Source organism: Rhipicephalus sanguineus, chromosome 5 (assembly GCF_013339695.2).
Source record: "Rhipicephalus sanguineus isolate Rsan-2018 chromosome 5, BIME_Rsan_1.4, whole genome shotgun sequence".
In the NCBI taxonomy this organism is placed as follows: domain Eukaryota; kingdom Metazoa; phylum Arthropoda; class Arachnida; order Ixodida; family Ixodidae; genus Rhipicephalus; species Rhipicephalus sanguineus.
This window is the reverse complement of record NC_051180.1, coordinates 157802468-157813844: the sequence shown is the minus strand read 5'-3', so window position 1 is coordinate 157813844 and position 11377 is coordinate 157802468.

The window sequence follows — 11377 nt, the reverse complement described above, 5'->3', positions numbered from 1 at the left end:
CGAAGAACGTGTCCGGGCTCGCATTTACAGGGATGTCGACCGCCCTCTTGAACGCTTTGCTTATCATGCAGTCGATAGTGTTTTGTTCATACGCCAGTCACTTTAGATAAGGGGCTACGAACGTTATGCGACTGATCGCGTACGCCTGTAAGAGACTGATCGCGCACATTTCCCGCATAACGCTGCGTCTGTTCGTTATGCGGCTGAGTAGTCGAATTGTGTCGTCTACTGTGCGTCTAGTCCAAGTCTGCGCACCATCTCACCGTTGTGACCGTTGACCTGCAGGTGTAGTCCCAATATTCTTATGTGCTCTACGCGAGCAGTCGTTTTTTTTTCTAAAGAAACATTTTGTTAACTTCGATTCTTCCTTTAAGCCACAGCTACATTTATTTCCCCCCGCTTTGAACTTTTTTGCAACGGCCTCGCACAAATTTTTCGCCTTAATGGGGGCGCTGAAAACGACTTCAATGCCATGCCTTCCGCCAACATTTTTTTAACTCGTGATAAAATTTATCAACATATGGAAAAACCGCACAGAGCCTTTTATCTTCACTCAAGCGCTTCCTTGAAGGTTAGGCGTGCACGCCCTTCACTACCCCTACAACTTTATCAACAGTTCTGGCGATAGCCTGTTCCGGGAAGCCTACTGAGGATAGCCGTGCTACTTGTTTTCAGAAGCTCTCTTTCACTGCATGATAGCAAGACTTCACCATGGCCCCTCGAAGGCAAAACACTGCTGTTCCATTTTTTACAATCTTTGAATGCCACCACTTGAACTGGAGCAGGGGCTTTTCCGGTCTAGGGCTGTACATCCAGCACATGTGGCTAGGCAAAATTTTTATTGAAAGGTCTAAACACTGCAGCTGTTTGTCTTTTGCTATGTCATGGGTGAACTTGAGTCCCAGGCCGCATTCACGAAATACCTTCAGTATAAACAGTTGGGAGTTAGCCCTCGTGTGTCTCTTCCTTGTCCTTGTCTTTTGTGCGCGCTAAAAAAGTTTAAATCTGGATACATACCAACTTGCCCAGTTATCTGTCTTACCGTGTAGCCAACGTTAACGGCTGGAACGCCGTACACAAATTAGGCTACGTGTACATCCCTCTTCAAGACGGATGCCGAACATGGTTCACTAATCGCGTATGGTCATCTTGGGACGAGGTCCGGCGGATGTCCCTGTACACGTTCGTAAGCATCGAAAGACAAGAGCATGCACAGAGACTCCATGAATCACGGATTCAGAGGCGAACTGAATCTCTTGCGATATTTGTTGAGGACATGGCTCGGCTATTTCATCGAGCAGATCCCGATATGCCCGTAGCGAAACAAGATCATCGATATCATGCACGGACTTAAGCAGCAGCTCTTTGCTGGACTCGTGCGAAACCCGCCTACAAGCGTCGACCAATTTTCGAAGGAGGCGATAGCCATCGAACGCACACTACAGCTATGCTGCCGCCAGTATGACCGCCGAAACAACACTGGATCAATCAGCGCAACAACCTTGACCGCAGGGACAACGCCTGACGAGGGTTCTTTGGGCCGATTGATACGAGAAATCGTAGAAGGGGTGAAGAAGCTCGTCGCCGCGCCGAATGACTGCGCGATTGCGCCAGTCAGAGAAGTTGTGCGCCAGGAGATAAGGCAAGCGCATTCGCTTCCCGAGGCGAACACGGATACGGCAGCTGTACCACTAACAGCTACCGACAGCGCCTTGGTGTAGTCGAGCGTGATTTCAAGGTGATCGCGCGAGCGTCGACGAGGAACTAAAACAGCGCCGTCCCAGAATACCCTTTCGATGAGAAGGAGGTATCAGGCAAGCTTCACTCACTATTTTTGCTGTTCCTTAAGCTGCGATTACTCCGGTCTGAGGAAGACACATTTTCATTTTTTTATGACAACGCGATATATTTTGTTCAACTTAACAAGCCGTTCAAACGAAGCAGTGCGAAGCATCAGCTTTACCAGACCTTTCCCAGCAAGTTTATCACCCGCCGAGGTAAGAGCGAACGAAGAATACACTTGATCGCAACGAATGGAAGGCTTAAAATAGAGAGGAAGGGTGTATAGTTCGTCGTAGGGGCGACTGTTGCAGCATGAAACAGCCAACGATGCGAGAATAATGTGTAATCATGATTTTCACTCTTTCTAAACGTGCCACTAGGCCCCTGAGACGCTAGGCCGGTCGACGATCGCGCGATAACCTTCGTATTGCGCTCGACTGTACTACAGGGAAACTTCAATTTGTTTTGGGTTATGTCGCGTTTGATGTCTATAGATAAACGATATTCATATAAGTTTTCAGCCGGAAGTACTTTATATTTATGAAAAAGCTCTTTAGTATGCTTTAGTCTAGGGACATTTGCAATTATGCTAATAATTTTTTGGGGGGGAATATGTAACTTTTTTATGTTTTTTTATGTCTTACCCCACTTAAGGTGGCAGTAATTAAGCCGCGACTCAAAAAGCGAATGATATAACAACTTCATGGTGCTTGAGCGAAGAACATGGTGATTTCGGAAAAGGACCCCAAATACTTGAGATAACTTGGAGATGACGTGACTAACGTGGCCATTGCAGGACATCGATTCGTTAAACAGGACACCTAAACTTCTAAACGTAGGAACAATTTCTAACGGGGTGCAGTAAAGGTAATTTGTTTATTTGATTGAACATTTTTATTCCTTGCTCTAAATATAACAACTTTTGTTTTCGCAAAATTCACACGTAATCGATTTCTTTCGCTCCATTCATATAGTTTTTCTAATGCGTGAATTGCGGTGTCCATTATCACATCTAAATCATTGCAGGAGGAAAACATGCTCGTATCGTCGGCATATATCATGAATTTCGCACATGGAGTCTATACTATATCAATTATAAACATGTGAAAAAAAGGGCTCAATGTACTTCCTTTAGAGACTCCGCATTTACCTTTGTGCATTTCTGATATGAAGCCTTTAATATTGACTGCCTGCCTTCGGTTCTTTATGTAGGATTTTAGTATATCTTCCGCGTGCCCACGGAAACCATAACAGTGGAGTTTTTAATCAATAGAGTGGGATCAAGGAGGTTGAATGCTTTTATAAAATGAAGAAAAATACCATTTATTATTTTATTTCCTTAAAGGTTTTTAAAAATATATTATTTTTCTTCTAAAAGCGCAGATTCTGTTGAAAGAGGTTTACGGAAACCGTATTGAGCACTTGTCAAGATGTGATGTTTTCCCTCAAATTTACTTAACCGTACATAAATATACTTTTCAAACATTTAAGAAAAAACTGGAAGTACAGATATGGGCCTGTAGTTGCCAAGGACGTTCTTATCGCCTTTCTGGAAAATCACAGATACGCGAGCAATTTACATTCTTGAGGGGAAAGCTTTAGCAATGCACAAATTGAAAACGTAGGTTAAACAGGGCAGAATAATGTCGAAAACATATTTTATAGGTTGTAGTTGGAGACCATCAATATCTCGCGAGTTCGTATTATTTAGTTGTTTGAAGTTATGCATTACTTGATTATCATTTACTGGATCAAGGAAAATGATTTGTTCTACTGGTCTGGTACCAGTAAGGTCGTTACACGTACATAAAAACCTAGAAAGGCTCACAACGTGCTCATTAAATTTATTGGGTGAAGCTTGATTCGATACTTCTACACCATCTACTTTTATACAGTTAAGCTCAGGATAGCCTTTAAGTGCAATGAGATTTTTTAGCTTTTTCCACATAACATCCGCACGTCCTTTAGTACAAACAAACTGCTTGTTATAGTAATCCCGTCTCGCTTTTTGAAGGTATTTGTTCAAACGGTTTCGAAACGTTTGAAAAACCTTAAGATCATTTAGATACTTTGTTTTCATGAAGTCATTATATTGCTTGTTTTTCTCATTTACTTTGATTACGAAGTTACGTGTAATGTATGGTTTCTGAGCACGTCGTTGATGTTTTAATAATTTTGCAGGAAAGCACGTGTTGTAAGTTGAAATGAATGCTTCCAAAAAGCAGTCATAGGCTGTGTTTGGGTCCTTTTGATTAAGTACGTCACTCCAATTGATTTTTTAAAGTGCGTTTCACAAGTCTAGTATATTTCGTTCAGTTATCGACCGCACGATATGAAGCGAACTTTTCCTTTTACTATGGATTTTCGTTAAACAAAGAAAAATTGGTAGATGGTCGCTGAATTCGGAAAGAAATATTCCTGCTTTAAGGCTCCTGTTAGTGCCTGTTATGAAGAGGTCTAGCAGTGTCGATTTATGAGCAATACGTGTTGGTCTTTTTATAACCACGGCCGCTACATAAAAAAAAACAGGTGCGGCCTGCTGCGTGGCGCCGAAACGGCGTCCGGGGCCTAGTTCTCCTTGCGCCCGCACTGGCGCCGCCACACTGGTACAGCCAAAACAGCTGCCGCTCAGCCGACCCGCGCTCGCCCATTGACGGCGACGCGACGCAGCAGGCCGCACCTGTTTTTTTTATGTAGCGGCCGTGGTATAACGCTACACAATCTATTTGCTTTCAGCAGGAAGTCAAGCTTTTTTGTGGTGAGATCAGTATTAAGCATGTTTTTATTTACATCCTTGCTAAAATAAAGTTTAGCTGATGGTGTTGAGTAAAATGTATGAACGAGTCAAACATATCAAAAAGGTTTTCAATACAACCATTTGGAGGGCAATAGCATACAAAATAAAGACAACTTCCTAAGCAAACAGGCAATATTTCATAATCATAGTCATTTGTGGACACAGTGCAGGTGAGTATAATTTCGGATAGTTTTGTTATGGAATAGCATACAAACGCCACCACCTCGGCCAATGGCTCGATTAAGAAAGTGTGTTTGGTAGCCAGGCAATCACAAACATCAGTTTAATTGGTGCTCCAAGTTTCAGTTATTATGTGTCATCACGTCTACAATTTGCAAAAATACGCTCAGTTGCATTTCCTTATTGCGGATTGATTGGGTATTTAAGTATAGGCATTGAAGGATTTACTGCAGTCTGAACCAAGATGATTTTTGAAGTTGGTTGTTAGCACATATGCTGTATTGCATATGGTTTCAAAAGCAGAATTCATTTTGAAGTGTGATCCAGGAAATAGAAACAAAATAAACCTTAGGGAGTCAGTTTAAGAGTCGAGGCTCACTGACATGAGTTGCCGCTTTTACTGGAGAGTCATCGGACTTTCTTAACAGAATGTTTCCATTATTGTGTCATACATATTTGAAGTTGTGCGTTTTGGCCCATTCCTTAGTTTCCTGCAGCAGCGCACGTTTTCCTTTTGTCATGTTTTCAAACACATGAACGTCTTTACCGACATGTCTGAAATTCTTCCTATTTGTCCACCACAAGTCTCTAATGTTCTGCTTTGCAAATCTACACATGACAGCAGGAATCGTATCGCGTACTGATGGTAGTCTGTGTATTACTGCCACGTCGCTCTCAGTGAGTGATGGCAAAGCAATTTTTGCAGCAATGACATTGATTTTATCCAGAACGTTCTCATTTGTTGTTTGTTTTATACCATGAATTTCTAGATTTGCCCGTCGGTTTCGCCATTCCAACTCATCAATTTCCTGTTCAAGTGCCTCAGTGTTCAAATCTTTCATCTTTAGCTTTACAATCTTCGTTGTGGTTTCTTTAATGTCGTGCTCATTTCCTTCTACTCGTTGGGACAAGTCACGCATATGGTTCGACATGAACTGTAGAGAATTCTGAATGCCATGAACTGTCTCTTTTAGGGGCATCAAGACATCAAGGTTTTGGTTGATCGTGTGCAGCATTACGCACATATCTTTTAGATTCGGCTCGGTGGGCAGTTCTGGCGTCGTGACATCGTTGCGCTTCCTCGATCCTCTACATTTCGAGCACTTCCAAGTTTTCCTGTCCGATTCTTTTTTTTTTTTGACCGAATGGTGTGTTCGGACAACCCAGCGAAACTGATTGTGTGGTACTTGGCATTGCATGTTGTACAGGCTACACAGTCATCTAAATTTGACAAAGGTTGCTTGCGCACGAGGCACATACTATCACTAGACATGCCAACAGCTTTGGTAGCAGCGGCTGCGAGAATGAAATGGATAGTGCTCAATTACCAGAAAAGACACCAACCTGCAAATACAGCAAAGTCAATGAAGGGTCTGTACCGCTGCCACCGCCACCATCAAAGAGTTTTCCAGTGGGATAGGCGTAGATTTATCGTCCGCGGAACCGTTGAGGCCACGAGAACGACACGAAATCCAGGCAGTCAAAGTGGGCTGTGCCTCGCTAGGGTTGATTCTTGCTGTCGCTGTGGGGCATGCGCAGACCGTCGCTAATGTTGGCACTTTCCAGCTTTTGGGCCGATCGCAGGAGTAGATCTGCAAATACAGCGAAGTCAACGAAGGGTCTGTACCGCTGCCGCCGCCACCGCCAAAAGTAGCCGAAGACCTAATGAAAGACCTGAAAGACAATGAGAGACCTAACTTCGATACGAGTATAACGAACTCGCGGGACGATTCCCCTGGGTTCCGGTCGCGCTGACCTTCTGCTGGATGTTATTCCTTACCTAATAGACGTAGCACCACTGACATGGCGAGAGGGAGATGTGCCCCTCCTTGCCGAGGAATCTAAAAGCAGCGACTTCAGGGGAGAAGATTTAGAATCGACAGAGCTGAAAATTCCCCATTACTGCCGAACGAAGGGCCGAAAATTTACAGTAACACGACGAAAGATGAGATTGTTACCACCGGCATTATGCTTAAGATTGACAGTCACGACGTGACGGCGCTGGGCACACTGGTGCGGACTTTTCAATAATGAGTGATAATCTGGCAGTTAAGCTCAGGAAGATGAAAATGGAATGGACAAGACCGAAGATTAGAGGCGCTAGAGGGCAGCAACTCACGCCTGCAGGGAGGGCACCGCAAGAATGAAGAGATGCATCATTCGTCGCAACTTTCGTTATTCTTTCCGAGTGTTGCAAATGGGCAATCTAAAAGATGGATTTATTGCGTGAATACGGTGTCATCATCAATATACCGGACGGTGCACTGACCTTTTCAGCTGATAACAGCTGAGCGCTCCAGCTCAAATCTTTGCGCGGCTTACGCATCTGTGTCGACTACCGCAAGGTGAACCGCGTGACAAAAAAAAAAAAAAAGAAGAGACGTATACCCATTACCGCGTATGGACGATTCACCTGACATGCAGAAGGATGCACGCTACTTGCCGTCGAGGGACCTCAAAAGCGGTTAGACGATAAAACCTGGGCCAGGAAAAAGCGCCCTTCCTGAAAAGCGCTCCCTTTTCCGGAAAGGTTGCGCACGGCGCTCCGCCGGCGGTTTGTTTACGCTGCGGCTGCGTGCATTCAGTCTCGCTGCACGCGCTCACTCATGCTTTCTCTCTCTCTTCGTCTCGTTTGCTACTCGCGCTACGCGTGCGCTATTCAAGGCGCTCGTGCGTGCGTTCTCCTATCGCGCTGTTCTGAGCAGCAGTGCGCGCGCTCTTGCTCACGGTGCTCATGTGAGCGTGCTTGCGCGCTAACCTCGCGCTACGCTTGCTCTAGCGTTATCTTGAACTGCGGGTCGTGGTCTCGCGGGGTCGGTGGAGATGGTGTAGGGCACGTTTGTCAAGAGACTGGCCAAGAACGTCACCCTTTCGGAGACGGTAATGCCCGGATGGTCGAGAAAATGGAAGGTTGAAAATAAATTAGTGCGCCGTGCTTTTAGAATGATGAAAACATATGGCACCATGATGGCGCGGAATATTTATGACGAGAACTTGTGCGACCTCGGTATGAAAATAGACGCAAAATAAGTTGAATTAGGCACCCTGCTTGAAAATGTTTGTGCATATGAGAGAAGAGAATGTAGAAGGGTTTGTAAATGACACAACCAGCATGGACTAATTCATGCCAACCCGAGTTTGGCATGAAAACCACCCGGAAACGGGCGTGTCCTCTGGGTTTCTTGGTAAGCTGGGCTTCTTGGTAAGCGATTTTTCAGGCGAACTGCAACAGGGCAGGGGGTGAAACACTACGACGGCTTCAATCAAGCTCCTGTTGTGGACATGGCCTGGCCTGAACCAGATACGGCGGCGCTACCTGGGAACAGTGGGCCTTCATCCGACGAGACCACCGAATTATGATTTGTGGCTCTATGGGCCCCACCATAGAGCACAGTTGATGTATATAGCGGAAACCGGCCTCTATCAGTATATTTAACTATGTATGCCGTTGGGCAAACTCTCGAAATAAAAAAAGAACAAGGACAACAAGAGAACGAAGACGATAGATCAAGAGCTTTGTTCTTTTGTTGTCGTTGTTCTCGTCGCGCTGTCTTATTCTCTGCTGTAATTATAACCCGACTAGCCCTCATCAAGCTGTTACCAATGCACAAGGGCGAGAAAAGAAAGGTATGTTCACGTTTGCTAGCTTTACTGTTCCGTTTTTACGCACTAGTTCTCCACAAGTTTGAGGTGGGCTCTTTTCCTGGCCCTGCAGTTTCCAGAAATAGAACAGTGTAAAGAAAAAACTCACGACTGCTGGTTATATCCTTGCTATGTGATTTATAGCAATACAAAAGCCACATTATTAAAACTTGAGGAAACCAAGATGCACACACACACACAATATATATATATATATATATATATATATATATATATATATATACATACATATTACAACCAATTACAATGGCTTTGTACACAGTAGCCAATGTCTAGAAAGAACGGAATGTTGCGATATACGTTGCGCCAATATGGGCTTTTACGCGTTTGAAATAAAAAGGACATGTAGCTTGAGAGCCCGCTTTTGCGCGGTACAAAAATGTTTGTCATCATATAGTGGATGAACGACATATATAAAAGCACCACAAATGGTCTTTGTTTCGGTGAGTACTACGTACAATGAATGTTACAAGTACATTCAAATGCTTATCAGATAAAAAATACAATCGCTATTTGTGCATTTATGTGATGAACCTGCAATACAGAACCCGTTCAGTCACGCGCCTGTCTCACGGGCTCTAAATTTGGCCGCAAGTAGGAATATAGGAGAACACCAGTGCAGATACGCAGCCGCGATCACCGTGTTAAATATGTCGCGGTTTGCGCCGCACCACAACAGGTTTTCACATCAGCTGGTGCTCCAGTGTGCTCTTTCCTGGAGGTACTGAATGGGCTCGACGATATGGGACTAGTCGACTAAACTTTATTGTTGTATGTGTAAGCAGCACTCGGTTTACGGTACGACAATTATAAAAATAAGGCGCGCAAAATGAATGACGATTTCAAGGGGCGGACAGCTTGGCGCTTGCTTTGTCTGAGCATTTCCCTTGAGTATGCAGTACACAGGTCTATTCAGTGCTTATAATCTTCTCTAGGCTGATGCGGCTGTGCGCGGCCTAAGGATGATGCTTACCGTCTTGTGGAATGAGGTGGCTTTCTTTGCAACTAGGAAACAGGATCACCGGCAGCAAGCGCTCTGCCGAAAACGCCCGCGGGGCAGCGCGCAGTCGCTTCCGCGGGTGAGCCGACGACCTTCGATGTTTTCAGCGGCCCACCAGGGGTGCATCCGGCGCTGCCATTACGCGCGCAAAGTTTAGGTTGCCTCGTCTATAATGTCAAATCGAGGTCGATTATTAAGACAGAGAAAAGACTGCGTTTGTAACGCCTGACGGGACTTTACGAGTTTAAAGTCTTGCCCTTGGGGTTGTGCTCAGCTCCAGCTACCTTTCAAAGACTGGTGGATACCGTTCTATAAGGCCCTAAGGTAGGTCGCCACCTTCAAAAATGCAATTTTCTGGAAAAAAAAAAAAACAGAAAATTGACCTTCTTGGACTCAATATTTTCAAGCTCCCTCTCTATTGAAGATTACTTAGCAAAAAGAATTAAGTAACTATATTGAGCCGTTCGAAACTTATATGACTGAAGGCCAGGTTTTAAGGTAATAAAAAGGCTGGTTTTAGGCGCCAAAAATAGGCAGACACAACAACGTTTTAGGCCTCCGACATCGTAAATATAGGCGCTATAAATTTTACCATAAATGCAAATAATTCAAAAGGAAGACGTCCGCTACCTCTATCTACGACAGGAAAAAAATAAAAAAAATTTACACCATCTCCCACTAAAGGGAACTATGTGTGGATGCGAAGCAGCGGGAAGATGGTTCGCTTCAGCTGGAGATGGAGTAATTTTTTTTCTTGCGTTGTCGAGCCTGTGCCTTCCTCTCGTGTAGAATCAGCACTGTCTTCCAGTCTCCATCCAGCTCCCGCTGCGTGGAACTGCCGGCGTCTGAGGTATTCGACTCCCGCAAAGTCGCAAGATCATGTGCGCCTGCCTCTCTGCAGTCTATGCCACACAAAACAAGCAACCAGTAGCTAGCACCACTAGCAAAAATAAAAAAAAACGAAACTTTGAGGATCGATTCCACGCATTGGGCAGGCAAAATTTTTTTCAGGTGTGATAAAACTACAATGAAGCAGCCCCAACATATACTTACCAATTACATGCTAAAGAAAACAGCAACAAGTAGCTAGCACCACCAGTAAGAATAAAGAAAAGAAAACACGTAAGTTCCATAATCGGCTTCACTCAGGCGTGCGCAGGGTTCCCCATCAAAGGGGGGAGGGGGCAAAGGATCATCTCAGCGCCCCCAGGCCCCACTAAGTTAATGCAAGGGGCAGATTTTGCGCCCCCCCCCCCCTCTTGGGCAAATAGGAAAGCCCCCACCCCCCGTGCGCACGCCTATGGCCCCACTCATAACAAAGCTTGTGTAAAGCGAATGACCATTATGGGATACATCAACGGTGTTTTTTATTAGCATGAAGTCATGTTACGAGGCATTCAAAGGGAGGTTGAATCGGTTGAATGTCCTGTCAAAAGCCTTCAGTGCGCACAGGTGCCATGTTTCACAGCCAATATGCATACAGTTGAGGCGAGCGCACAGCGAACATTCTGCACCGGTGATCGCATTCCAGTGCCATCATTAGGTAGAATGCAGCCCATTTCATGCAGCACACGTGTGATTCCACGTCGCACTTGTAAAGGAGCCGTCACCTGCCCCACATTCTCTGGCATAGCGCTTCGCGCCATTCCTTTTTCAAGAGAGCCTAGGCATCGCGTCTTATCAGTGATGACAACCTTATGTGCACTGTAGCGTCTACAATGCAGGTGACGCGACCAAATGTAAACGTAGTAGCGTTCGCTGAAGACGTAGCGACATAAATGGAGAAATAAAAACACGGTAATCGGTCTAACACTACCGTAAACAAAGCGCGATTGCTTACCTTCTACGTCGTACAGCCGCAATCCACCGCCGCCGTCGCTCTCGCTCATGAAAAGCACCGGAAACCTGTAGAAGTGCATTCCTGGCGATTTTTTCGGTGTGTTTGAGCAGCCGAC